Source organism: Hyperoodon ampullatus (assembly GCF_949752795.1).
Source record: "Hyperoodon ampullatus genome assembly, chromosome: 4".
NCBI lineage: Eukaryota > Metazoa > Chordata > Mammalia > Artiodactyla > Ziphiidae > Hyperoodon > Hyperoodon ampullatus.
This window is the reverse complement of record NC_136917.1, coordinates 98,785,766-98,812,622: the sequence shown is the minus strand read 5'-3', so window position 1 is coordinate 98,812,622 and position 26,857 is coordinate 98,785,766. Positions and strand designations below refer to the sequence as shown.

Sequence of the window (26,857 nt, the reverse complement as noted above, 5' to 3'; positions counted from 1 at the left end):
TACTAATGCATGACTTTGTAACATCATGTATTGATCATTTGAGTAATATTGGTTCTCTGAGTTATGCAAATCTTCCATTGATATGTTGCATTAGTTTCATTATACAACAACCTCCCTGCCTCCCGCTAAAAAAAAAAAAGAAAAGAAAAAAACTTTGTTAATATCACCACCATTCTTACCAGAAAAGCCTTTAAGTTTGGGGGACTTGTTGTATTAGTTATCTACTATTACATAGCAAATTATCCCAAATTAGCAACTTAAAACAACAAACTTTTATTAGCTCACAGTTTCAGTGGGTCAGGAATCTAGGAGTGGTATAGCTGGGTGGTTCTGCCTCCAAGTCTTTCAAGAAGTTGCAGTCAAGCTGTTGGCTGGGCTGCAGTCATTTAAAAGTGCAACTGAGAGACAATCTACTTACAAACTCATTCAACATGCTGCTTGGCAGGCTTCAGAAGACCTACTTCCAAGTTCATTCACATGGTTGCTTGCAAGCCTCAGTTCCTTGCCATGTGGGCCTCTCCATGGACTGCTTGAGTTTCCTTATTAGAGGGCAGCTGGCTTCCCTTTCCCAGGGATAAAAGAGAGAGAGAGAGAGAGACAAACACTCACACACGGAATAAGAGAGCCAACCCAAGACAGAAGTCACAGTCATTTCATAGACTAATGTCAATATGATAGCTCATCACTTCAGCCATGTTCTGTTTACTAGAAATGGTCCAGGCCAAACTCAACGGGAGGGAAGCTAAGCTCCACCTTTTGAGGGGAGCTGGATCAAAGAATGTGGAGACATAGCTACAAAGCCACCACAAGTTGTCAAACTCATGATGCCGGATGCAAGTTCCTCCCAAATTATAATTTTTCCTTTAAAGCTCAAGCTTATCATCGGCAACAAACAGTGTCTGTTGTTTTTCTCGAAATGACAGGTTTCTTTCATTTTAGAGAAAATATCTTGTCAAACACTCAACTCCATATAACCATAGTTTTTCTGTCAGTCATTCTTTCAAGTGAAAATGATCTCTGTGAGAAAGCAGCAACTTTAGCTCACGACTCCAGCAAGTAGACTATTGCTTTTCCTTGGGGCAATCATATATTTCAGTATGCACAGAAAAGCCTTATGCATACTTCCTATTAAATCACACAAAATATTAAAATGATGTATACTCAAGGGTAAATATTTAATAAAATTAATCATTTTTATTGCTTCATCTTATGTAAAACTGACTTTTGGGGGGGGTATAGACTAGACTACTCAGAACTTCTGACTAGGAAAATCATTGTGGAGCAGGTAAATCAAGAAAAGCTCCAAGGAAAAAGGTGTATGTTGACATTGGCTGGGAGCTACTTTAAGAATGGCAGCGAGGAGGAAAGGTGGGAGAGGAAAATAAGCAAAAACAGTGGGACTGGAATGAGACGAGCATGTTATGTTCAAGCACGAAGGGAAAGCAGGCTAATTTGGGAGCAAGCTGTGGACTTGATATAGGCACCTGTGAAGGGAAACAGCCTGATAGCCTCATAAAATAGACCCCAGCTGAAGGGGCAGTGCGAGAGGAGGACTATCGGAAGTCCAAGGGCTTCTCAGGATTGTTATCTACCGGAAAATGCAGCCGGAGGGTCCCAGCAGGCTTCCATGAGACACAGAATCACCTTTGACTATTCTATTTCCCACTCCTGAGGGCACCAATGCTAGTCAAAACCATACAGTTAAATAAGAGCTTTTCCCCGTCTTATCTTTTCTCCTTCCCTCTTGCATCTTTGAAAGGGCCCAAACCAGCAACCGATGAGAGAAAAGGGGCACTGAGAAGAGGAAGCGCAGCTTACCATGGCTGCCTCCTTTCTCCACTGTAGACTTCCAAGCCTGGCACAAAACAGGTACGAAAGGGAAGAAGTTTTAAACGGAATGAGATTAGAGTTTGGATTCTTATCTTGGACTGGACTCTAATTACTAAAAAGAGACTATTATTACCTGAGAGAAAACACAAAACTAAAAATCTACCTGAGAATTCAAGGGAGTAGAGGTGGAACACAGTGAGCTGGCACAAATTGACGGTGCAAGTTTGAAGGACAGTGGACAAAAAGATAGTTGCTTTCAGCTTGCACCCTACTAAGTTCACCTCCTGTAACAAAGTGGTTACAATAACTATTTATTGAGCACTTATTTTTGCAGGCTGAGGTTCTGCTGGCCATGTTTCAATGAATGGCCAAGATGTATTTATGTTGAGGAGAATGGTGTTTTCAGAGTGATTGGAACCAGGCTACCCAGAGTTCACATCCTAGCTCTGCTACTTAAAAAATGTGACATTGTTAATCTCTTGAACTCTCAGTTTCTTCATCTATAAAATGAAAATAAGTAATGCCTACCTCACAGGGTTGTGGTGAAGAGTGAAGGAGATATATAGGTGCCATAACACAGTGCCTGGTACATAGTGAGCACTCAATAAATGGTAGCAATGATTATCATCTTTTTTTTTAATTGGAGTATAGTTGTTTTACAACATTGTGTTAGTTTCTACTGTACAGCAAAGTGAAGTAGAGTTCCCTGTGCTGTACAGAAGGTTCTTATTAGTTATCTATTTTTTACATATTAGTGTATATATGTCAATCCCTATCTCCTGTTGATCTTTGAGCATTTGGATCCAGCCCGGCCTGAAACAAACTCTACTCCTGGACTTTTCAGTTAAGTGAGCCAAAAAAATTCCCGCCTTTTCGGCTATGATCTACTACTGTGTAACAAGTTACCCCCAAACTTTGTGGCTTTAAACAACATTTAGTATCACAGTGTCTAGGGGTGAGGAATCTAGGGGTGGCATCTCTGGGTCCCCTGGCTCACAGTCCCTCATGAGATTACATAAAGATGTTAGCTTAGGCTGCTTCAGCTCAAAGCTTGATTGAGAAAGGACCTCCTTCCAAGCTCACTTCTTGTGGCAGACTTCAGTTCCTGATGGGCTGTTGGATTTGAGATCCTCAGTTCTTTGCTCTCTGTTGGTCAAAGGTGGCCCTCAGTTCCTTGCCATATGGGCCTCTCCATAGGGCAGCTCACAATGTGGCAGCTGGCTTCCACCAGAGCAAGCAACACAGAAGCCAGAGCCTTTTATCACTAAATTTTTTTTATTAGAGTATAATTGCTTTACAGTGGTGTGTTAGTTTCTGCTTTATAACAAAGTGAATCGATCATCATGATCTTAGTCAGTGTAGTGACCAAAAATATTATTTTAGAAAAATTTACCAGCTATTAGCATGTGAGATAGATTGAAAGTGAGTCAAGATTAGGATCCGGGAGAAAAATTAGGAACATTGAATAATAAAATGAGGCTAGAGTGGTAAACATAGGGATGAAAAAGAGGTGAATAGACAAATATAAGGGATATTTGAGAGGAAAATGAACGTAAGAAGTACCTGCTTAGGTGCTTCTCTGGTGGCGCAGTGGTTGAGAGTCCGCCTGCCGATGCAGGCGACGCGGGTTCATTCCCGCCGCTGAGCTTGCGCGTCTGGAGCCTGAGCTCTGCAACGGGAGAGGCCACAACAGTGAGAGGCCCGTGTACCACACACACACAAAAATAACCCTTTATTTCCTTAAATTGTGTATTTAATTTTAATAAATTAAAAATCAAGATTAAATAGCTTTAGTCATTTGATCTAGTAGGAAATTACATATGCCTCGAAAATGAAAATTAAAAGTCAGTTTGGATGGCTTCCCTGGTGGCGCAGTGGTTGAGAGTTCGCCTGCCGATGCAGGGGATAGGGGTTCGTGCCCCGGTCCGGGAAGATCCCACATGCCGTGGAGTGGCTAGGTCCGTGAGCCATGGCCGCTGAGCCTGCGCGTCTGGAGCCTGTGCTCTGCAACGGGAGAGGCCACAACAGTGAGAGGCCCATGTACCGCAAAAAAAAAAAAAAGAAGTACCTGCTTAGATATAATATGGTAAATAAAGGAGAAGGAAGCGTCAAAAGCAGCTTAAATTTTTAAAGCTTGGTTAGATGGGAGAATAATAGAAAAGGAAGAAATAGAGCCATGGCAGAATGAGCATGATTGGGTGAGTAAGAGTGGTGGGAAGAAAATACTTGTTTTGTTACATTTCAAATTTAGGTGACAGTGGGACTTCCAAGTGCAAATATCCTATAGATAGTTGGAAAGTCATTTATTTATTTATTCATCTGTCTTGAGAGGCTACTTAGATTCAGACACCATGCTAGGCTCTAGTGAGAACAACCTCATAAAGAGTTGGAGTTTAAATGGGACATCTGGGCCAGACAGACAGACTTGGGGGCCTTTATCATAAAGCTGTTCCCTGAAACCATGAGTATTAATCAATTTTCTAATGGAGTGTGTCAAGAGGAGATAATTTCTGGGTATAGTCACAGTTAAGGAGACACAAGAAAATGGCCTATGGGTGAGAAATAATCAGGATCACATGTTGAAATTATTTTTATATTAAATTTTAACCATCTACAGTTTATAAATATTTAATTATGACCAAATAAAAGGAGTTCTATAGTAGCTGTTAATATTTTTTAAACTCTTTATCTTGGAATAATCATAGATTCACAGGAATTTGCAAAAATAGTAGAAAGGTTCCATTTGCCCTTCACCCAGTTTCCCCTAATGACTACATCTTACATAGCTATAGTACAATATGAAAACCAGTAAAGTGGAGTCAGTATAATCCACTGACTTTATTCAGACCTCACCAGGTTTACATGCACTCATTTGTGTGTCTATATGTGTATAATTCTATGCCATGCTATCACAGCATGTATGGATTCATGTCGTGTTTCGTCAATTGTTAAAATTTTTTTCTTTTTCCTCATTCCAGTTACTTATGTAAATTGAAGAATCCACACCACAGAAGTTTTTTTAAAGCATTTTTTGGTAGTTTACTGATATTCCCTAATGTTCAAACAACCAAGGATAGCAAAGATCATAAAGATTTTTAAAATATTTAATTAGCAAGGAACTTGTAAATGTTTTACACTGTTGAATATATTGAGCCAGATTCTTCTGAGACCTTAAGCCAGTCACTCACTGTTCCCCAAGTTCTTTATCAGTAAAATGCGAGTTATGATTTCTGAAGTCCTTTATAACCCTGCAGTTCTACAGTCTTAAAATTCTAAGATCACTTGTTCTCATGACATAAAGCAGAAACTTGTGATTACTGCATTAATTCTTTTGAGTCAGGGTCAGTCTCATACCTTATCAGACAGGTGACCAGTGGGGCAGTTCATTGTTGTCTTATTGTAAATAAGACCCTATTAGCTTGAAAGATTTTAACATACCTTCCATATGTGGCTGCTGCCTCAGAAGGGCTTGCATATATTAGGTAATGGGAGAATAAACTAATAATTGTTCAAAAACGTATTTTTGAATAAAAATATTTGTTACCTGCTTATTTTTAATAATAATTTAACTAAAACATCATCAAAATTTGTGATACTCTGACCTGGGCCAGCCAAGTGGGAGGCCTCCTCTGTTTAGGAGGGCAATAGTATTAGACCGACTACCAAGAAAATTAATATTTGTAAACTGGATCCCCTTTATCCCTCCCAAAAAGATCTGTAATTGATTTCACAAAAGTAGTAAACGATTTTGTGCTTAGACAAAAGTGTTAGTAGAAGATCCATGTAAGGAAGCTCAGGGTTAAAGTAAATATTTGTAGGCTGAGTAAACACCACTTTGTAAAAATTGCCATGAGATATAGACTTTGTACAGTGGTCACATTAGAAAGCTTGACAGACTTCCTATGTTTTACGTATTGATGGCAAAACACAGCAGTAGTCAAGTTAGATTTCTAATTCAGTAATGTTCTAGGAAAAAAACAGTGAACTAAAGCACTTCATGATGTTACTTTTACTGAACTAAAGTTAATGGAGTAATTTAAATTCTTAAAGAATTGTTCAGTAGCTTGTTCTATTTAAAACTGTACTAGTGGGGCTTCCCTGGTGGTGCAGTGGTTGAGAGTCCGCCTGCCGATGCAGGGGACACGGGTTCGTGCCCCAGTCCAGGAAGGTCCCACATGCCACGGAGCAGCTGGGCCCGTGAGCCATGGCCGCTGGGCCTGGGCGTCCGGAGCCTGTGCTCCGCAATGGGAGAGGCCACAACAGTGAGAGGCTCATGTACCGCAAAAACAAACAAACAAAAAACTGTACTAGTAGTTCCAATTTCATGGTACCAAGATTCTCTCAAGGGAAAACTTACGAACACAAAGTGTTTGCTTTTAATCAACAGAGTTGGTAGAGAAAAAAAAAAACAAAACTTCTCTCCAATAAGTGTAAATTTTTACTTTTTTACTGCACATATAAATTTTTGGCAGAGAACCTGAACCCAATTTGGGCTGTAGATCTAGTTTACTCTCATATTTAAGAATAAGTATCCATTTTGGAAATACCCATCAAGGGAGGAATGCTACTAACTCAGGGAGGGAGGCCTGAATATTCCCAATTTACAGATGCTCAGAGGCCTTAAGTGATTTTCCCCTACCACACAGCTGCTGAGAGGCAGAAATGAGATAAGGACCAAGTCTGTCTGACGCAAACATTTACTGCTTTCAGGCATATTCTATGCTAATATCTATAAATCATTCCCATATCTTTACTTACATAAACAACAGAATTTCTGTTAGGGAGCATTCAGCATTTTGCTCCTGTATATTGCATTTATTTATTTACTTAAAAGTCTCAATAAAGCGCCAGTTGTATTAAATCAGATGACTTTTTTATTCAATTAAATTAAACTGAATGTTATTTTCTACTTTTTGGAAAAAGAAAATTAAAATTAAGTATAAATGGGGGAAAACAGCATTTGTAACATATATAACAAAGGGCTAAAATCTTCAATTCATATCGAATACATAAATAAATATATAAACGTGCCAAAAGAAAAAATATTGGCAAAGACAATCACAAAGGAGTCCTCCATTTACTTAACAGCTATTTTCTGAATGCCTTCCGTATACCCTACATTGTGCTATGTGTTGGGGATAGAATGAGTAAGTATTTATTGACTTCATGCCATATTGCTAAAAAATGGTTTATTTAGGATAATTCCACCTTGCAAAAATGTATATATACATAAAAAATCTGGAAGGACATATATATAGTGGTTATCAATGGATGTTTATTTGAAACAAAATAATGAACATGCATTTTTTTGTAATAAATTTTTATTAAAAAGTATAAAACTTATAGGCATAAAATTATTCAGTTATTTCACCTAATGTCTGGGGGGGGTTGGTAATAAAGATATACCTCTCTTTTCTTATCCAATGGAAGATGGATTCCAGTAGAAATGGATTTCTTTCTTTCTTTTATACCACTGTAAATCCCACTTCCTGGATCCTGCCCCAAGATACAACAGATACACCAACACTGACATACAGAAATGCACTCAGAGATACAAATACATGGATATAAGACAGTCTCCTACACAGTAGACACACACCACACCAGGCTACACCACACCACACCACATCACACAGAAACACACAGAGATACACAGTCTCATGAAAACTTACTTTAGTGTAAGAGAAAGAGTTGGCAGAGATCTGATGGTTTTAATCTCAGAAATAGCTTTCATTATTCTCTAAATTTCTCTTTATTTTTCATTTGAAACCCTTGAATGCAATATTTTTCATGCTTGCATATTACAAAATGTATAACGATAGCTCTCTGATTGACCCCCTTTTGGGTTTTTGTTTTTGTGCCTAAATCATCTGTTCCGTCTATTTGTTTTGGGTATTAGACTATCTTGGGACATGTGACAGATACATGGCTGTAGCAGCTGGTAGTCTAAGGAAATGGCAAATGGCTTTGGGGAATCAAAACAGATTAATATGGTACAGTTGATAGGAGATAGTAATTTTTTCACTTAATGATTTAGTCACAATGCAAAGTTTTCTGATTCTCAACTTTTTCAGTTTTACAATTATGTACAGAGCTAGTGATTAAAATTTTCTTTAAAAGTCCAATAAATGTCAGCTGGTAATAATGTTTATGTAGTATTACATTCCCCTAATACAATTTTGTAAAAAGAAAATTAACTGAGTATTTGTGGAGAATCTGCTTTAAACCTAACACTATACATTTATTTGAATGACTATAGACTAGATTGAATTTCACTACACTCTAATAGCTACCCAATTTTTTATGTCATGTAAGAAGCCTTTTCATTTTTTATTTATCTAGAAGCCTTTTCGTTTTAAATGATTTTTTATAGCTAATAACTGTCAGGAAGCACAAGAATATTAACTGAAATCTCAAACAACACAGGAGTTAGTCAAAACCTGTCTCAAGGGTACTATATTTCTAGTGTTTGTCCATGGTTTCTATTCAAACATAAATAATCCAAGGTTTCTATTACTCAGAAACTTTCCCAGATTTTCCTTTTTGATATTCCAGAGGGAGTCATCTATCTCCTTACTTTGTATTTCTGTAAGGAAAGTAAGGGAGGCACGCAGTGAGAAAGGGATGAAAGAAAAAACGTTTCCTACAGTGTCTGGGGTGCGGGTTCACCGATTCCCAAAGCACAGCAATTTGACCTCTTCCCACCCTCAATGAAAAAAAAAAAATTCCCCAGACCTTCTTTTATTTTATTTTATTTTTATAAATTTATTTATTGGCTGCGTTGGGTCTTTGTTGCTGCGCGTGGACTTTCTCTAGTTGCGGAGAGCAGAGGCTACTCTTTGTTGCGGTGCGTGGGTTTCTCATTGTGGTGGCTTCTCTTGTTGTGGAGCATGGGCTGTAGGCACGCGGGCTTCAACAGTTGTGGCTCAGGGGCTCTAGAGTGCAGGCTCAGTAGTTGTGGCGCACAGGCTTCATTGCTCCGCGGCGTGTGGGATCTTCCCGGACCAGGGCTCGAATCTGTGTCCCCTGCATTGGCAGGTGGATTCTTAGCCACTGTGCCAACAGGGAAGTCCCAGTAACAAATCCTTTGACGACTCATTTGATTCCTTGAGACTACGAAGTCTTTCGGTATCAAGAGAGGACTCAGTTACTTCCTAGAGGAACTGCACAACAGTTCAGTCTCAGGTAGATCTCAGGCAGATCCTCTGCTTGACATCCGAAAGGTAAATTAGATTGTTTCCTTCCCTGCTCACTCCTTTAATCATTTACATAAATTCTTAAATTCTAACATTTCTTTCAGTAACTAGAAAAGAGGGCAATTTCTCCCCTTCTCAATCTTATCTAAACAGAAACTCTGAGTACATCATCCAAACTTTAAACAATATTTATTTTGTTTGATATATATAGTATGTTAAAAAACATATATCATATAAAATTTGTATGTAAAGTATATCTTTATTCTTTTTTTGCTTAATATTTCTGCTTTATATTAAAGAGATAACAAGCTCCTTGCTAATAAGAACAAGCCTCATCAAGTTACTTGTAAAATATAATGGGGCAACAGAGGGTTTGTTCTTGCCATGTTGACCCTACTGTTTTTGAACTGAGGGTGTTTTGACACAAAAGCATTTTTTAATAAAAATAATTAATATCAGAAACAAACATTAATGAATATTGGAATTTTGTAGTCAGCTAAATTACCATTCAACAATAACAGTGAAATAACTTTTTTTCAGACAAAAATCAGGATTTACCACAGAGAGGGCCTGTTTATTTTATCTTTGAATGACAGCTTGGCTGAAGAATTTTAAAAGAAAATTCTGAAGGAAGGATGGATGTGAGAAGTAATATTAATAAAAGATCTACTAACACACGGATAAAACTAAACAAACATTAACCTTTAAAATAATAATAACAAGGACTAAGTTTAGCAGTTAAAAACCACAAGCTAGGGGCTTCCCTGGTGGCGCAGTGGTTGACAGTCCGCCTGCCGATGCAGGGGACGTGGGTTCGTGCCCCGGTCCGGGAGGATCCCACGTGCCGTGGAGCGGCTGGGCCCGTGGGCCATGGCCGCTGAGCCTGTGCGTCTGGAGCCTGTGGTCCGCAACGGGAGAGGCCACAACAGTGAGAGGCCCGCGTACCGAAAAAAAACCCAAAAAAACCCCACAAGCTAAAATACTGGACACCAATTACATGTCAGTTGGGGTGGGGTAGGGACATTACACATTAAGTTTACACATTAACTGACAAAGACTTGACATTCACATAATGTTAAATTGTTCTATCCAGGAACGTGTGTGGTGTGTGCTAGATTATATTTTCTAAAGATGCTCTAACAATATCTCCCAACCCACATGCTCTACTACAATGTGGCCTTAGCATTCCCCTCATCAAGAGATGGGGGTCTATGTCCTCTTCCCTTTAATCTGTCCTCTTCCCTTTAATTGTCACACATTTGTAAGCAACATAATACAGCTGAAGTGACACTGTGTGGATTCTAAGACTAGGTTATGAAAGGTGATGCAGTTTCCTTCTTGTTCAGTGAGATACTCACTTCTGTATTCCTGAACCACCATGCAAGAAATCCAACTATTGTAAGGTCTCTAGGTTGTGAGGAATCCACAAGGGAAGGGCATGTGTAGGCCATCCTTTTGTCCCCCAGCTGAAGTCCCAGTCACTACAAGCATCAACTGCCAGACATGTAAGTGAAGATGCCTCCAGATGATTCCAGCCCCAAATCATTGGACCACTCAAAGCAGATGCATCACTGCAAGCCGTTACAGTCTACCCACCTGAGGCCCCAGACATCATGGAGCAGAGACAAACCATTCCTACTGTGTCCTGTCTGAATCTCTGATCCACAGAATTGGTGAGCATTAGATGGCTGTTTTAAGCCACTATTTTCAGGATAATTTTGTTATCCTAGAAATAGTAACTAGAGGAATAGGGAATGCCTTTTCATTGGTTCAGTTCTTTTATTGTTTTTCCTAGTAATGTTTAGTTTTCTTCATATGGATCTCATACATTTCTTGTTAATTGCATTCCAAAACATTTTAGCCTATTTGTTGCTATTATAAGTGGAATATTTTCTTATATTTTCTAACTAGATGTTGTTTATGTATATATGGATTATATGCATTCATTTGTTCCCAACCAACTTACATGATTTTCTTATTGTTTTAATGATTTTCCTATTGACTCTCTTGGGATTTCCAGGCATACAATCATAACATCTGAAAATGATTTTATTCCTTTTTCCAATTTCTTATGTTTCTATTTTATTTTCTATTTGTCTTAGGTAAATTATGTTTTATACATGCTGAGTTTACAGAACTTTATTTTTAAGTGGTTAAAGTTATCAAACTTTTCTTTATGAGTAGGTTTCCTGAGGAACTACCAAGTGAAGATGCCTTGCCAATAGTATATACAGTTCTGATGCTCAGGAGAGAAAATTGGGGTCTGAGAGTTTGAAATTTGAGAATCATCAATGTATAGACAATTGTAGAAGCCATGAGAACATATGAAAGGGCTCCAGGAGGAAAAGTGTATAGCATGAGAAGAAAGAAAGTCTAGGACAGAACCCTAAGAAATGCCAATATGTAAAAGATTGGCAGAACAAGGTAACACTGAGAGTGACCACAGAGAGGTAGGAAAAAACAAGGAGAGTGCTTTGTAATAGAAGGAAAAAAGATGGCATTTCAAGAAGGGGGAAAACATCTGCAAGGTCTTGAGAAACCTGAGGAGAGTTTTCTGGATTGGGCAATATGGAGGCCATTGGTGACCTTGGAAACAGCAGTTTGACTGGAATGGTGGGAATGAAAACTAGACTGTAGTGAGTTGAGAAATGAGTAGCATATGAGCAAGAGAGACTTATATGTAAACAACTCTTTGAATAAGTTTGGTTTAATTATTAGAATTAATAATGGGATTTAGCAAAAGTTCCTGAAGGCAAAAATCAATATAAAAAATCAACTGTATTTTTATATACCAACAACAAACAGGTAAAAGATGAAACAGGGAAAAGTTTCCCTTTATAATAATGTATAAGATATCAAATATCTAGGAATAAACTTTAAAGAGTCATGTAATTCCTCCATGGAGAAAATTATAAAACTAATTGAAAAACGTTAAAGAAGACCTACATAAATGGATAGATATACTATTGTCATAAATTGGAAGACTAAATCCCAAATTGACTTACAGACTTAATGCAATACCAATTAAAATCTCAACTGATTTTTTTTCATGGAACTTGACAATCTGATTCTAAAGATTAGATAGGATTGCAAAAGGTCAAAACAGCAAGGGACACTTGAAAAAGTAGAATTGGATATAAGAGCTATCCTAACACTATGATTATCAAGGCAGCATGGTTTGGCAGGATAGCCAAAAGACCAATGTAAAGCACAGACCCATGCATTTATAGACTCAACATAGGAAATACGTGGCACTGCAGAGCAATAGGGAAAGGATACTCTTTCAATACATGATGTTTGAACAATTGGATATTCATATGGAGGAAAAGAAAATTGTACATCCACTTTGCATCATATACAAAAGTCATTTCCAAGGTAGATTAAAGACCTACCTGTGAAAGGTGAAATATAAAACTTTTGAAATAATACAGAAAAGAAAATTATGATCTCAGGTTAGGGAGAAGTTTCTTAAACAAGACAGAAAAAGTCCTAACTAAAAAGGAAATACTGATAAAATTGACTTTATTAAATTGAAGAACTTCAGAAAAATGAAGAAAGTGAGAAGATACAAGAATGAGAAGACACATTTACAACAGATATAGCCAACAAAGGACTATAATCTAGAATACAGAAATTCAGGTCAAGGGGAAAAGACCACCCAACATAAAAATGGACAAAAGACTTCAAGACTATCTCATGAAAGAATAAATCCAAATGGCCAATAAAATCAACCTTTGTTATTTGTCAGGGAAATGCCAGTTAAAATCACAATGACTTCCCACTAGAACTGGCAAAAATTCAAAGGTCTGAAAATAACAAGATGGTTACTTTGGTGAATAAGTAGAGTAACAGACTCACTTATGTAGTATAGTGTAAATTGCAGCTACCACTTTGGAAAATCGTCTGGCATTATCTCATAAAATTAAATGTATGCATATTTTATAATGTAGTAATCTCAGTCCTATGTATATGCTGTATAAAAAATAGTATACAGGGCTTCCCTGATGGCGCAGTGGTTGAGAGTCCGCCTGCCGATGCAGGGGACATGGGTTCGTGTCCTGGTCCGGGAAGATCCCACATGCTGCGGAGCGGGTAGGCCCGTGAGCCATGGCCACTGAGTCTGCGCGTCCGGAGCCTGTGCTCCGCAACGGGAGAGGCCACAACAGGGAGAGGCCATAACAGTGAGAGGCCCGCGTACCGCAAAAAAAAAAAAAAAAAAGTATACATAGGTACATGTACAAAAATGTTCATAAGTATTATTTATGATAGCCAGAAACTGTAATCAACACACATATTCATCAATACTAGAATCGACATATGAGCCATGGTACCTTCATGTACCAGAATTATATACAGCAATGAAAATGAATGACCTGTTGTTACATATAACAGTATGGATGAAACTTCTGTAAATAACACTGACAAGGGAAGCATGACACAACAGAATACATACACCATGACTCCACTTATATTAAGTTCAAAAGCAGGCAACTACATTCTCTAAGATTGCATACTTGGGTAGTGTTTTGGTATACGCAAGCCAGGTAACTGAGGATTGTTTAATAAAAGGTGTGGGAAGGGTTTAAGAGAAGCTATAGGAAACAGTGCAGTGTTAGGGCTCATAACAGCAGGAGTCATAACGATCCCTAGGCAGGAAGGGGTAAGCAGAGGGAACCCAGAAGGAGAGAGTTGCATGAAGAGGTAAGCCTCACAGGAACTGTGGCCTTTGGTTGGTGTGATGGTTAATTTTATTTGTCGACTTGGTTGGGCCACGGTGCCCAGATATTTGGTCAAACTCTTTCTGGATTTGATAAGATTTTTTTTTCTAAATATGAAATTAACACTTAAATCAGTGGGTTTCAAGTGAAACAGATTACCCTCCATAATATTGGTAGGCCTCATCCAATGAGTTGAAGGCCTTAATAGAACAAAGACTGACTTCCCCAATTAAGAAGGAAGTCTGCTGGCAGACTGCCTTTAGACTTGATCTGTACTCTTCCTCAGGTCTCCAGCCTGCTGGCCTAACTTGCAGATTTTGGATTTACCAAGCATCCACAATTACATGATCCAATTCCTTAAAATAAATCTCTCTCTCTCATATATATATATATATATATATATATATAACAGTGTTTTTCATATGTATACACACACATACACACATACACACACACACTCACATATCCTATTTTTTTCTATTTCTCTGGGTAACCCCGATGAATAAAACCAGCTTAGTTAGCCCTTGGAGAGACGCCGTAGCAGAGCAGCCAGAGGAGGGAAATATCCTGTCTCATTCTTCTCCCTCTGATCTCCCCATTGACTAAATGAAACTGAAAGCCAGAAAGGAAAAGAAGCCTGTTGATATAGTTCATACAAGTTAGCTTCCTAGTATACAAAGCCGGGTGGAGAAGAGAGAAGAGCAGGCCTTGACAGGCAAAGAAAGAGTTAAATTCATAAAGAAAAGCTTGGAAATTATTACCATAAAATTCAGGAAGGTGGTCACCTACAGAGGGGTGAGAAGGTAAGGATCCAGAAGGGACCCATGGGTTGGGTGTATTTCCTTGATCAGCATGGTGGGTCAATGAGTGTTTGTCTTATAATTATCCATTAAACTATACATTTATGTTTTGTGCTTTTTCTCTATTTCATAATTTAAAAGTTTAAAGAAGAAAAAACAACATTCAACAATAAGAACTTGTATAATATATGAGTTCTAAGAGTCATAATAATTTTCCAGGTGAGCAAGTTTGTAGCACTTAAGTCTGTCTAAAACACTAGAAAATTTATTATAGACAAGCATACAAGTCCTGACAAGTGAAAGAACTAAATAACTCAGAACTCAAAACTTTAAAAAAGTTCCTTCCAGTCAGAGGGGGAAGAAAGAATAGTAGCTGGAGACTTGGATGTGTTTAAATGCTGATAGTAAAAAACAGTAGAGAGGTAAATGTTGAAGGCACAGAAGAAATGGGAAATAGATGGAACACAGTCCCTCCAATGTCAAAAGGGGAAGCACACATAGCACCACCAGAGGCACTAGCCTTGAATAAGATGAAGGATGTTTATTGCACTGTGACTGAAGGAAAAAGAAAAGGATGTATGTGTCTGCATATCAATTTGTCAGCTTAGCAGTGGGAAGTTGAGGAGAGTTCCCCATCTGATGCCTCCTTTTCCTCTGTGACAGAAAACATAAGGGAGGTGAAGGAAGGAGAAGATGCCAAAGTCAGAGATAGCAGACAGTGAGAAGGCTTGGACCACTTTGGAAAACAAGAGCATTAACTAGGTTTGCCAGGCAGTACCGAATGCCTGATTGAAGATGGAGACCATGAATTTGTAGCACCATTAATGTGCAGAGTTTTGTGGTTTTCTACAGTAAAATGTAGCAACCCAGATATGCACAGAAAAATCAGACACCTGGATTGATCCAGGGCTGTTGGGGTTTTGGACTGAAGGACAATAGAACAAGGCATGTGAGGATAAAGACAGGAGATGTACCACGAGACCTCAAATGGATAGGGAAAGAAATGAAGAGAGAAGAGGGCTAGCAGGGAGAGAGAAAGTGGAAGGCTCAACGGTTTGGAGGTTCTTTGAGAGCATGAGCAGGGAGCAACTGAGTGATGGAAAAAGAATCACAGAATGTTGTATGTCCAGGCTGTAGAATATTGGAATGCATTGTTTAGATGTGAAGCAGTTGCAGGTAGTGATAACACCTAGGATCTGACCACGGGAAAGGTGGGTTGAAGTGGCGTAGAAGTGAAGGTCACTGAAGATGAAGGGGCTAAGATGTTGAAAAGATAATTCATGTGGACACTGACATCATGGAGGACCATGGACTTCTTGGGGTGGAGAGACGAACAGTGAACAGTCTACGTGTAAGGGGATGAGGTAGGGGGGTTGACTGGAAGTTTGCTCAGCAACAGGAGAGAGAGAGGGGAGTATAGTTTCTCTTGGGTCTCAGAGAACAGAAGTTCTTCAGGAGGATGGAGGAGTAATGGTCTGGTTCTCCCTTTCTACTCTGATTGGAATTCCAGAAGGTAAACTGGAAAGTTTTGGCAGAAAGGAAAGCATGGGCAAACCTAGATGATCAGGATAAGGTATAGTTGGGCCTGTAATAAGGATATCGGGGAATGGAGCATGTTAGGTTAAACTGGCTATAAAGTTTTCAAGAAGAATTTGCCCTAGAAATGCCCTGATATTGAGTAGTGGGTAGTATTGGTGGCCTAGATGCCAGGTTGGCTCTGGAAGGCTCCAAGTTTTTAGGTCACTCCTTGCTATGAGAATGTAGTAGTAAAACACACATGTGCATTATACACAGTTGTTTGCATACCTGTTCAGCAGGTTATCAGATTCCCTTGAAGTCTTTGTTAAGAACCATATTTAGAAGGTGGATTTGTGAATGTGGCTATTGGATAAACTTTGTTGTTAATTCCATCATGCAGACAGATATTAGCCTCTTCTAAAAGACTGAACCTGCCAATCAGAAGAGAAAACTTGAGAAAATTGATCAAGGCATAAATTGACTTAATGCAGTTGGCTCTGGAAAATAAGGTCTCTATAACAATTTAAAGCTGCCATAACTCTAATTAAAGTGTTTATATATGTAAAATATCTTTGGGATCAAAATGACCTGTACCTTAAGTGCTTAATAAATGTTTGTTGAACTGAAAAGGTAATAAAGGGCTTCCCATGTAGATTTTCCTAAAGGAAAAAGAAGGTAGTCATGTATCCTAGATTTCTAGGCCCTTTGATAGTTAACCTTGTCATTATAAATGAACAAACTGGTATTCTAGTTTATGCACTGCCCCTTTGTGCATTGGGTTAGCACAGGTTTCATCCCTTGAGTATGATCAGCTCTGGACACCTTATCAAAATAAAGTTTCTGGACTTGTAAAACCAAGGAATGAGCCCTGGAAAATGTGACTTGACTGAGGCAATGTCATCCTGAGGCCAGTCTGAGCAGCCCAGCTGGCCTCTCCCTATGACATTTCTAGCATGGTTGTTTAGAACAGTGACTCTATTTAAATCAATCTGACCTCCTGCAATAAAAATCTTTGAGACCATGATGGAGTCATTAGCAAAACACTGTTGTAATCATCATTAATGCAAGACGACTGACTAATTTATTAGAAACCATAGTGAGTTAATAAAATACACTGGCTGAAAATGACTCCTAATTCTAGAGTCCAGCATGGGGAGTTACTAATTGTGCACAATTTGTGACTATTCATGGGTAGCAACCTAGTAACAGACTGTTCCATTTTAAGGCTACAGCTAATGAGTACTGAAACTCTTGTAACAAAACAAAACAAAACAAAGGAAACTCTGCTTTTCTTGTCCGTTTTGTATTTTTTGTATTGTTATACTTCACTGCTTCCTGCATTATGCCAGGGTTGCACATTTCTGAGTTTCATTCTTTTTGTTCATGGAATCATAGATCTTTCCCAGAATTCTGAAGAGTTAGACATAATGACCCGTAAAAAAAATATTTTTTCCTACATGGCAAACATTCCAATAACAATTACTGATTATCCTGTTTCTGTTCACCCACAAAAAGATAGTTTCTAACTAACCAGTTCAACAAAATGTCGTTTCTTTCTAGAAGGAAAGAGTTTTCTTGCCCCTCAGAACTTCATAAATTCTCTTTAAGATTTCATAAATTCTCTTTAAGTCATAATGTAAACAAGGCCCATCCTTTAATTTTACCTAGTGTCAAGTAATTTAACTATTATTTTTATATTAAATCAACAATGATACTATCACTTAATGGCAAAACTTGAGAAGACCAAAAAAAAAAAAATCTGGGCTGTGGTGGGGAACTTATGCTGCTACCCGGGTGGCAGGTTAGGGATGGGGATGTTAGGGGCTTTGCTCAAGTACCTCTCATTTGGGGGATATTCAGTGGAAAATTTGAGAGGCTGTGCTTGCCACTGGGATTAGTTCAGAAGTGCCTTCGCTTTTAGTTTTCCCTATTTATCGCTTCATGGAGGAAGGTATGAATGCCGTTTAATGTAGACTGAATTGCCTGGTCTCACCCTAGTCCTAACTCCAGAAGGAGCTTGTAACCAGTACTAGAACATCTTGAGGAAGCACATGGAACAAGCCCCTTCTTTAGCAGAAACTGTATTGGCCCTGTAGGAGTAGGGCAGTTATTGGTTGAAAAGGGGCTGGATCTGGCTACAGCGGGGTGGGGGTCAGGGGGGAGGGAGAAACTGTAATATCGCTGGAGAGATGATAATAATCACACAAGTCCAGACGTTTTAGTTTGAAGGTGAGGGGAGACAGTACCCACCAAGAATAGTTCTCAAGTCCCAGATTTAGATTTTTAAAATTGAATGGGCTCTAGAAAGGAGTGTAGAGAGCAATGTCAGTAAAAATGTGCTCCAGGGGATCTCTAGAGAAAGTGAGAAGCAGGAAAAAGGGAAGACAAAACAACATCCTTCAGATAAGCTAGATGAGCTGTTAGAACACCAGAAGGACTATTCCCCAAGGCTACAAGCTGCCAACTTAATATTTAATGGTATCAGTGGGCTTTCCTCAGAAAAAAAGATTGCTGAGAAAATGTCAATTGTTGTTCACTGTAAAGAGTTTAACCGCAGACAGGATTAAAGACTCAGAAGTGAAAAGTAAAAAGCAAGTCTAGAAAAATAGAATCAGCAGTATTGTCTGAGGGCAGAAGTCACATTAAGCAGCTAGTGATAGCTACTGAACGAAAAAGGAGAACATTTGAAAGCATGCTTGTGAAATGCTCCAGCTGGGGTAATGCCCAATGGATGGCCATGGCAGAGATGCATGTACCTGAACACGGCAAGTAAAAGGAGTACAAGAGATGGGGAAGACTTGAAAGGGATTTACCATTGGAAATTGCATAACTTTTATTACAGTTAAAACTAGAGCCAGATGATAACAATCTATTTTTTAATGTATTTGAATTCTTCCAAAAGGAGGTCTATCAGCAACGTATTATAACATTTAAATCTAATATCCTATATTTCTGTATGGCTACAAATGGAATATCTCACAAAATATTATGCATAAATAAATGACACAATCAATAGTGCTTGATTATGATACTCGCATATATATTTTTCCAGGGCTGAATAACAGAGCAGGCATTTTAAAGGCCAAACAACCAGGTTTGTTTGGAGTTCAAACCTTTGAAAAACGCTGGTAAGAAATGGGCAATCCTGATTCCAAGGAACATATTTTCTGGCATTTTAAAGTAACATTTTAACTGAAAAACAGACCAACTGTTTGAAAAACATGATTGGGCACAATAATAGAGGTGGGTGGATAATATAAGTTCAAACGAACATTTTAGACCTTTTCCGAAAGAGCTTAGGGTAGTTGGATTTTGCACATACATAACATTCTGGATTCTCACGTTAGCTTCTCCAAACAGAATTAATGATATTGCAGCCTTGTGGCTTAGAAGAAATCCACAATTTAGAAGAAAGCTGTTGGCTATTTCTCTGGGAAGAATTATCCAAGTAATAAAATGAGTAACATCAACTTTTCTTATGACTGACTGTATGGTTACTGACCCTGGTACATGACTTTGCTTAGGTTACTCTATGTGAAGTACTGCAAGCTATAGTTGTTAAAAAAAAAAAAAAAAGCTAATCTTGAATTTTGTGATTTTTGTGTAAATTTGCAAACTTTATCTCTCATTAGATTACTTAATATAATACAAATACATTTTCCACTGGGCTGATTTCTAGGCAAGTAGGTGTGCAGTTTATCTGTGTTACCTTCTCCTATCTTCCCTTTACTTCCTCTCCCACAGCTTTCCTTGCAGCAGTCCCCAGCCCAATGCCCTGTTCTGCTTCCTGGCAGTCCAAGACTCCACTGTGGTTTCCTTCTAAGCCTGCTCTCTAAGACACAGCGTTAGACACCAGACCAGTAGTCTCCAAACTTTTCTGACTGAGCCCCCTATTGGAAAGAACTTTGAGCACACCCCCAATATCTTTATAAATGACATGCATGTATTACTGTTAATATATTATGAATACAATAAAACACACTGAAATAGAAAATTTTCAATAGATGAGATAAAGATGAAGTAAATCATATTTTAAATAATTTCAAAATGTATTACTAATAATACAAAATATACTTTTCTCTAGCATGTTATTGTTAACAAAGTCTTTTAGGGGAACAATAATTGAATATGCCTCATTATTCTTTAAATCTTGGGTCAACATTTTGTGATACAGCAACACAGATGTCTGCTTTTATGTTCAGTTTATTTAAAGGCTCTCTGAAAAGAATTCACAAAGATACGGGTATTTAAATGGAAGAACTGCTTCATTAGCTGGGTTGCTAAATCATACTTATTTTTCAGTCTCATCACTCATTATGCAAAGATTTTGGTTAAATCTGATGGATGCATTTCCATCTTACCTAATGTTATTCAAGTGGATTAAAAAATCCTATAAGATATCAGAGTTTTTATAGGTTACATGCATTTTCAATCGCAAAAATTACATATAAAGGGAAAATTTTCAAACATCAACATAGCATAGTGGGGACTTCCCTGGTGGCGCAGTGGTTAAGAATCCACCTACCAATGTGGGGGACACGGGTTCGAGCCCTGGTCCAGGAAGATCCCACATGCCGTGGAGCAACTAAGCCCGTGAGCCACAACTACTGAGCCCATGCACCACAATTACTGAAGCCCGTGCACCTAAAGCCCGTGCTCCACAACAAAGAGAAGCCACCACAATGAGAAGTCTGAACAGGGCAATGAAGAGTAGCCCCCTGCTCGCCACAACTAGAGAAAGCCCGTGCACAGCAATGAAGACCCAACGCAGCCAAAAAATAATAATAATAATAATAAATTAATTAATTAATTTAAAACAAACAAACATACCATAGTGGGTAAGGGCATAGACCCTGGAGCCAATTATCTAAGAATCCCAGCTCCTGGATTCTTACTACTTGTATAGCTGTGGGCAAATTACTTAGCCTCTCTGTGCCAAAATTTTCTTTCCTGTAAATTAGGATAGTAATAGAACCAACTCAATAGGGTTATTTGAGAATTTAAAAAGTCAATATTTATAAAGCAGTTAATATGATATCTGGCATATACTAAGTATTATTTAAGTATGTTAAGAAATACAGGAAGACTTCTCATGCCCTGCTATTGGGAGTATAATACTTAAAACCACTTTTGAAATCAGTTGGGTACTATCTACCAAAGTTGGACGTACACATGCCCTGTGATCTAGCATACCCACCAAGATATTATATTTTAAAACAAGAGTAGTCCTAGTGGCTTTGTTTGTAATAGACAAAAACTAGAAATAATCCACATGTGCATCTAAAATGGGATGGATAAGGACTCCTCTGGTGGTCCAGTGGTTAAGAGTCTGCCTTCCAACACAAGAGAAGTGGGTTCCATCCCTTGTCAGGGAACTAAGATCTCACATGCCTAGGGGCAACTAAGCCTGCGCGCTCTACAGCCCACATGCGCCACAACTAGAGAGCCCATGCACCACAACTAGAGAGAAGACTGCATGCCGCAACTAAGACCTGACACAACCAAATAAATAAATAAAATATTTTTAAAAATAAATAAAATAAAATGGGATGGATAAGGAAATGATAATTTATGTATCCACTGGATGCTATTCAGCAATAAAGGAATGAAAGGAAGAAACCACGGCTACAACAACATAAATGCATCTTACAAATGATGATGAGTACAAGAAACAAGATGCAAAAGAGTATGTAGAGTGTGATGCCACTTATATAAAGTTCAAAGAGAGGAAAAAACAAAATATTAGCTTAGGAATGCAGATATAGGTAGCAAAACTGTAAGGAAAAATAAATAAATAATCATCACAAAAGTCAGGCTCATGATTATCTCTAAGAAAAAGAAGAAAACTGTAACCGAGGAGGGGCACCTGTGTGTGTGTGGGGGCAGTGTTTGGGTGTGTGCACCCTTGCATGAGTGGTGATAATGTTCTATCTTCTGGCCTAGGAGATTGCTTAGGAATGTTTATTTTATAATTATTTATTAACTACATGCATAGGTATTATGCACTTTTCTGTATGTATTATATTTCACAGTGAAGAAAAATCTTAAAACTGTTATACATTTTCTTTCCACAAAATTAACCTCAGTTTCTGGCTCCAGCTTCTTTGCTGGAATAACTGCTTATGAGATATACCTCAAATGAATTTCATGTGGTTGCTCTCCCTGTAATCTTAACTTGGAATCCTTCCTTTCTTTAAAAAAATTTTTTTTAGTCTAAGTAACTCATCCATCGGTGGTTACACTTACACAAGTTTTGCATAAAACACAGTTTTTATTTTTTTAAGTCAGTTGTTGAAAATACCATTGACAGATGTATTAGAGAAAAAATACCTTCTCTACTATAGCTTTCCTTTGGCGGCTCACAGAATCGTCACTTTAAAATGCATCTCATTATTGAAACACAATCTAGTAAATACCGCACTGAAACAGAATCTATCCAATACCATAATGTGAGACATATTAAAAACATCTGTGTTTTCCATTTAACATTATAGTAAACTTCCCACATTGTGTAACATGTTCCAATACTTGTGTCATTAGGTCTTTAGCAATGTTTTATATGCATATTCTCAAGGTATTTGCTGTCAAAGGAATGCAGTTTTTTTTTCCATCTGTGTTCCATGTGTTATTTCAAACATTTTTATCTTCACAAGAAGAAAACTATTTTCCCAATGGTATGTTGCTTTTTGACTTTTTATTTTTAAGGAAGCTCAGACAAGGCTTCATAGCATTTATAGTTGGTGAATTTTCTTTAAAGTATTGGCTTGAATCATACACTCCTTAAATATTTTAGAAATATTGTTGAGCTTTATGAGTTTGGATGTCTACTTTTTAAGTGGTTAGCTAATAGTGATCAGTTCAGAACATCATTATCTGTAATACATACTTTGGGTGAAGATGGTAGTAAAAGTAAATATAAATTCATACTTAAAACAGTTTTAGAAATAATTTTAACTATCATTGCTAACTTCTTTTCAGATCTAATTAGTCATTAGTTTTTCATCTTGCAGTGTGGCTCCAAAAGGGTGCCAGAAATGTCAGCTCAGCCCATTGTGTTTGCCTGTTCTTGCATTATTAACACTGTTTCCACTGATCCATGCTATAACAGTTTACTTAAATATGATCTATAGATCCATTTAGTTAGATACAGAAACTGCAACATGTGGCAATATGTTAAAAGTGAACAAAGGAGAGAGTCCTCCCCTCCCCACATGGTGAGCGGCTGTGCTACCGCCCTCTCCCCAGAGCACCCTGAGTGCCTGCCCACTTAATGGATCAAGTTTGGGGTGCCACTACCAATCCTCACATTAAATATTAGTAGGGCTTAATTTCTTTCCCTCTTTTTTTTTGGGGGGGGGAACAAATATATGTGTTTGAAGATAAAAGTTCAAATATCTTTTCTGGAATTTCAGGGGTCAACTTCTGTATCTTATACTCATATGTGGCTACATTTTATCTGGGGATAAGAACATCTATCAGAATGAACATGAAACAGTGGCATTCCAGCCAGGAAAATAGAAAAACATACTGTTTGCACTGGAGGACCTTCCTTGTGTGTTCTGCAGTGACCTTGAAGTTGGAGGACATATGATAATCCAATTTGTTACACCCTGGTAAAAGTGCAAACAAACAGACAAACAAACACTTAATGCTACTAATGAGGGAAACTACAAATATATAAACCAAATAAAAATTGTACATAAAAGAGAATTAATTATTTTAAAAGTCATCTTAAGATAATTATGAAAAGAATCTTTAAGATATCAGGAAATGGACCATCTGTGACATTGTATTAGCCAAGATAAGTAATACTAGCTGCTGTAATAATTGACCCCAGAATGTCTGGCTTAACTCAGTAATGATCTATTTTCTCACCCATATCACAGTACAAGGCATGCTGTGAGGAGGCTCTGCTATAACTAGTCATTCAGAGACTCAGGCTTCTTCTAAGCTGCAGATCAACACATGGCTTCAAGGTTGACCCAGCTTCATCCAGTTGGTAAATGTATGGATGAAAAAAAATGGAGAAGGTCCACCTTCTCTTAACTGCTCAGCAGGGCTCATATTTCACCAGTGAGAACTAATCACATGGCCCAATCTACATGCAAAAACTTTGGGAAATGTACTTTCTCTATGGGTTCTGGAAGAGGAAATGGGTTTGGTGAGCATCTAGACAGGTTTTTGTCATATAAACAGAGGTTGGTCTAGGGATTCCAAAGCTATAACTTGAGTATCACCAGGTCTGACTTTGGAAATCCCTTGGGAAGCCTCTACCACTCTCTTTTCTGCCTGCTGTAATAAAGGAATCAGAACACCAGCACTAATTTTAGCTCTTGCTGTTCCCTGAATCAGCCACGATCTTCCACATCTCTACCTCTGCATGTGATTTGTATATGACGTCTGTCCATTCTTTCCACCAATACTTCTAACCACCGATTCCTCCAAATCTAGCAAGCTTCTCGTCATCTTCTAAGACCTAACACAATGGTTACTTCCTCCATGAACGTTTCTCTGATGACACTCAAGGCACATATCTCTTCTTAATGTTCACTGAACTTTATCCGTGTACTTTGTTCCTACCTCTCTTACTGAATGCATAAGCCTGTATTATAATTTTTAAGGAACAAGTATGTTTTCAAAAGGATTGGATGCATTAATATTCACAACACAGTGACCATTAATAATATTGAATAGATTTAGCTTCTCAAGGGTGAGGACAGAGTCTTATGTATCTTAGTATCTCCCATGCCTACCAGCACAGACCTGGCTCACAAACTCAATAACTGAAGAAAAAATGAACACTGTCTCCCTTCCTTCCACTTCCCAGCAACTCTAACTCTTAACTCTCTCTCTATATATATACATATATATAGTGGTAAAACACATAAAACACAAAATTTACCATCTTCACCGTTTAAAAGTATACATTACTATATGCACCTTGTTTGCAACAGATCTTTTAACTTTTTCATCTTACAAAATGGAAACTTTATACTCACAGAACTCCCCATTTTCCTCTCCCCTCAGCCCCTTAAAACCAGCATTCTGCTTTCTGTTTCAAAGAGTTTGACTGCCTTAGATACCTCATGTAAGTGAAAAAAGCAGTCTTTGTCTTTCTGTGACTAGCTTATTGCCCTGGAGATTCATTCATTTTGTAACATATGACAAGATTTCCCCCTTTTTTAAGGCTGAATAATATTTCATCGTATGTATGTACCACATTTTTCTTCATTCATTCACCCATTCTAGTGTCTTTGTTTTTGACTTGTGGTTACTGGAGGGGACTGATGACCCCAGATAAAAGGTGATCCTGTATTCTCAAAGATTTCAGGATGTTTTAGGTTCTAGAGACTAAATGAGAAACTATACTGAGTGCAAAGGAAATTAGATTTTTAAAAAATCAGTGACAACATAAAGAATGCCCCCCATTATACCCTATTTGAGCATGAGAAACTATTAAACTACTTTCAGTTGAGCAACCAAGGGCCCATAATAAAAAGTTGTTCACATTCCAAAGGGCTCTTACCCTAGGCTTTTCACTGTCCTACTCAGCACCTCCTGTTTCATACCCTCAAAATAGCTCGGTTGAGAAAAGAAACAGCAACATTTTAAAGTCGGGCAAAATAAATAAATAAATAAAGGGATAAACAAGAACTCTTTCAACACAGAGCACTTGTAAGAAGTTTCATGTTTATGGAGAAGCAGAGCCCCAGAGTAAACTCTGGCCCTTCTTGGAATTAGTGGATTCCAGTGTTCATTTGCATTGAGGCAGTTTGAGGCCCTTTGGGGACATTCATAGCCTTTACTTCAGGGCGTTATCATGAAAGAATCTAAAGTATCCTTGCATTAGCATGATCGTTATTTTTTCAGCTGGTCTGAGGAGGTATTATTAAACTCAAATATGTGGCCATAACGTGCACAGAAAAATCTCCACGTAAACTAGCATTTAGCATGTAAACACAAACACCTCACGCGTAACTGGTTTCTAAAACTATCATAAGAACCTCAACACTTAAAAAGAAAAAGCAAAAAACCCTTAAGTTTTTGGTAAAAGATGCCGAATATAGCTTGAAGTAGTAAATAATCCTTCTGAAACGATATTAGCGAATTAATTGCTGCTTGAACAAAGAACCCTTTCTGCACCAGGATGAATGTTGCCTTTTTTTTCCTCACAAGTATGATTCTAGAAAACAGCTGTACTACATGTTGACAAATGACAAAGCGGCAGACTTGCTAAAACACTTTTTGGTCAAGGCCAAGAGGAGGAAAAAAAAAAAAAAAATTGGGGCTGCTGGAGCGGCCAGCGAGCTGGACTCCCAGGGAAGCTGGCTTCCCTCACCTCTTTTTTTTTTTTTCCAGTCTTTAGGGAGCAGGGGCCTCACCGACCCACCCTCCCCTTTCCCCGGCTCTGGTTACAGCCTGTCGAGTTGAACAAACTTGCTGCAGGCGGATTGGCGATCGGGAGCTCTCGGGCTGGGGCGTCGTATTTATTAATTTATATTCCGCGGCGCCCCGCGCGCGGGCCGCTCCTTTGTACCCGGCCGCCGCCGCCCGGGCTCCGGGGCCTCAGCGGGGAGCGGGGCCCCCTCGTCCTCCCGACCCCCAAGGCGGGCACGTGCTGCTCCCGCCCGCCCGGCCCGCCCGGCCCGCCCGGCCCGCCGAGGGGGCGGAGGCCCGGCTTTTCTCTTACCCTCTCTGGGCCAGAAGGAGGAGGAGCGGCGGCGGCAGCAGCAGCAGCAGTCGGAGGAGGCGACTGCTGCCCGGCCGAGGGAGCGCGGCGGACCGGGGTTACGGC

At 38.6% G+C, this 26,857-nt stretch overlaps 1 long non-coding RNA gene across 1 annotated transcript; it reads right to left on the bottom strand.

The window, feature by feature from the left end:
• Window positions 1-285: 285 nt before the first annotated feature.
• On the bottom strand, window positions 286-26,775 carry LOC307051995. The gene is made up of 5 exons (XR_013810847.1): window positions 26,753-26,775; window positions 23,591-23,672; window positions 3,394-3,499; window positions 1,819-1,855; window positions 286-563 (listed from the first exon to the last, which is right to left on the bottom strand). It is a non-coding gene; the product is annotated as an uncharacterized lncRNA (long non-coding RNA).
• Between the last annotated feature and the right edge of the window lie 82 nt (window positions 26,776-26,857).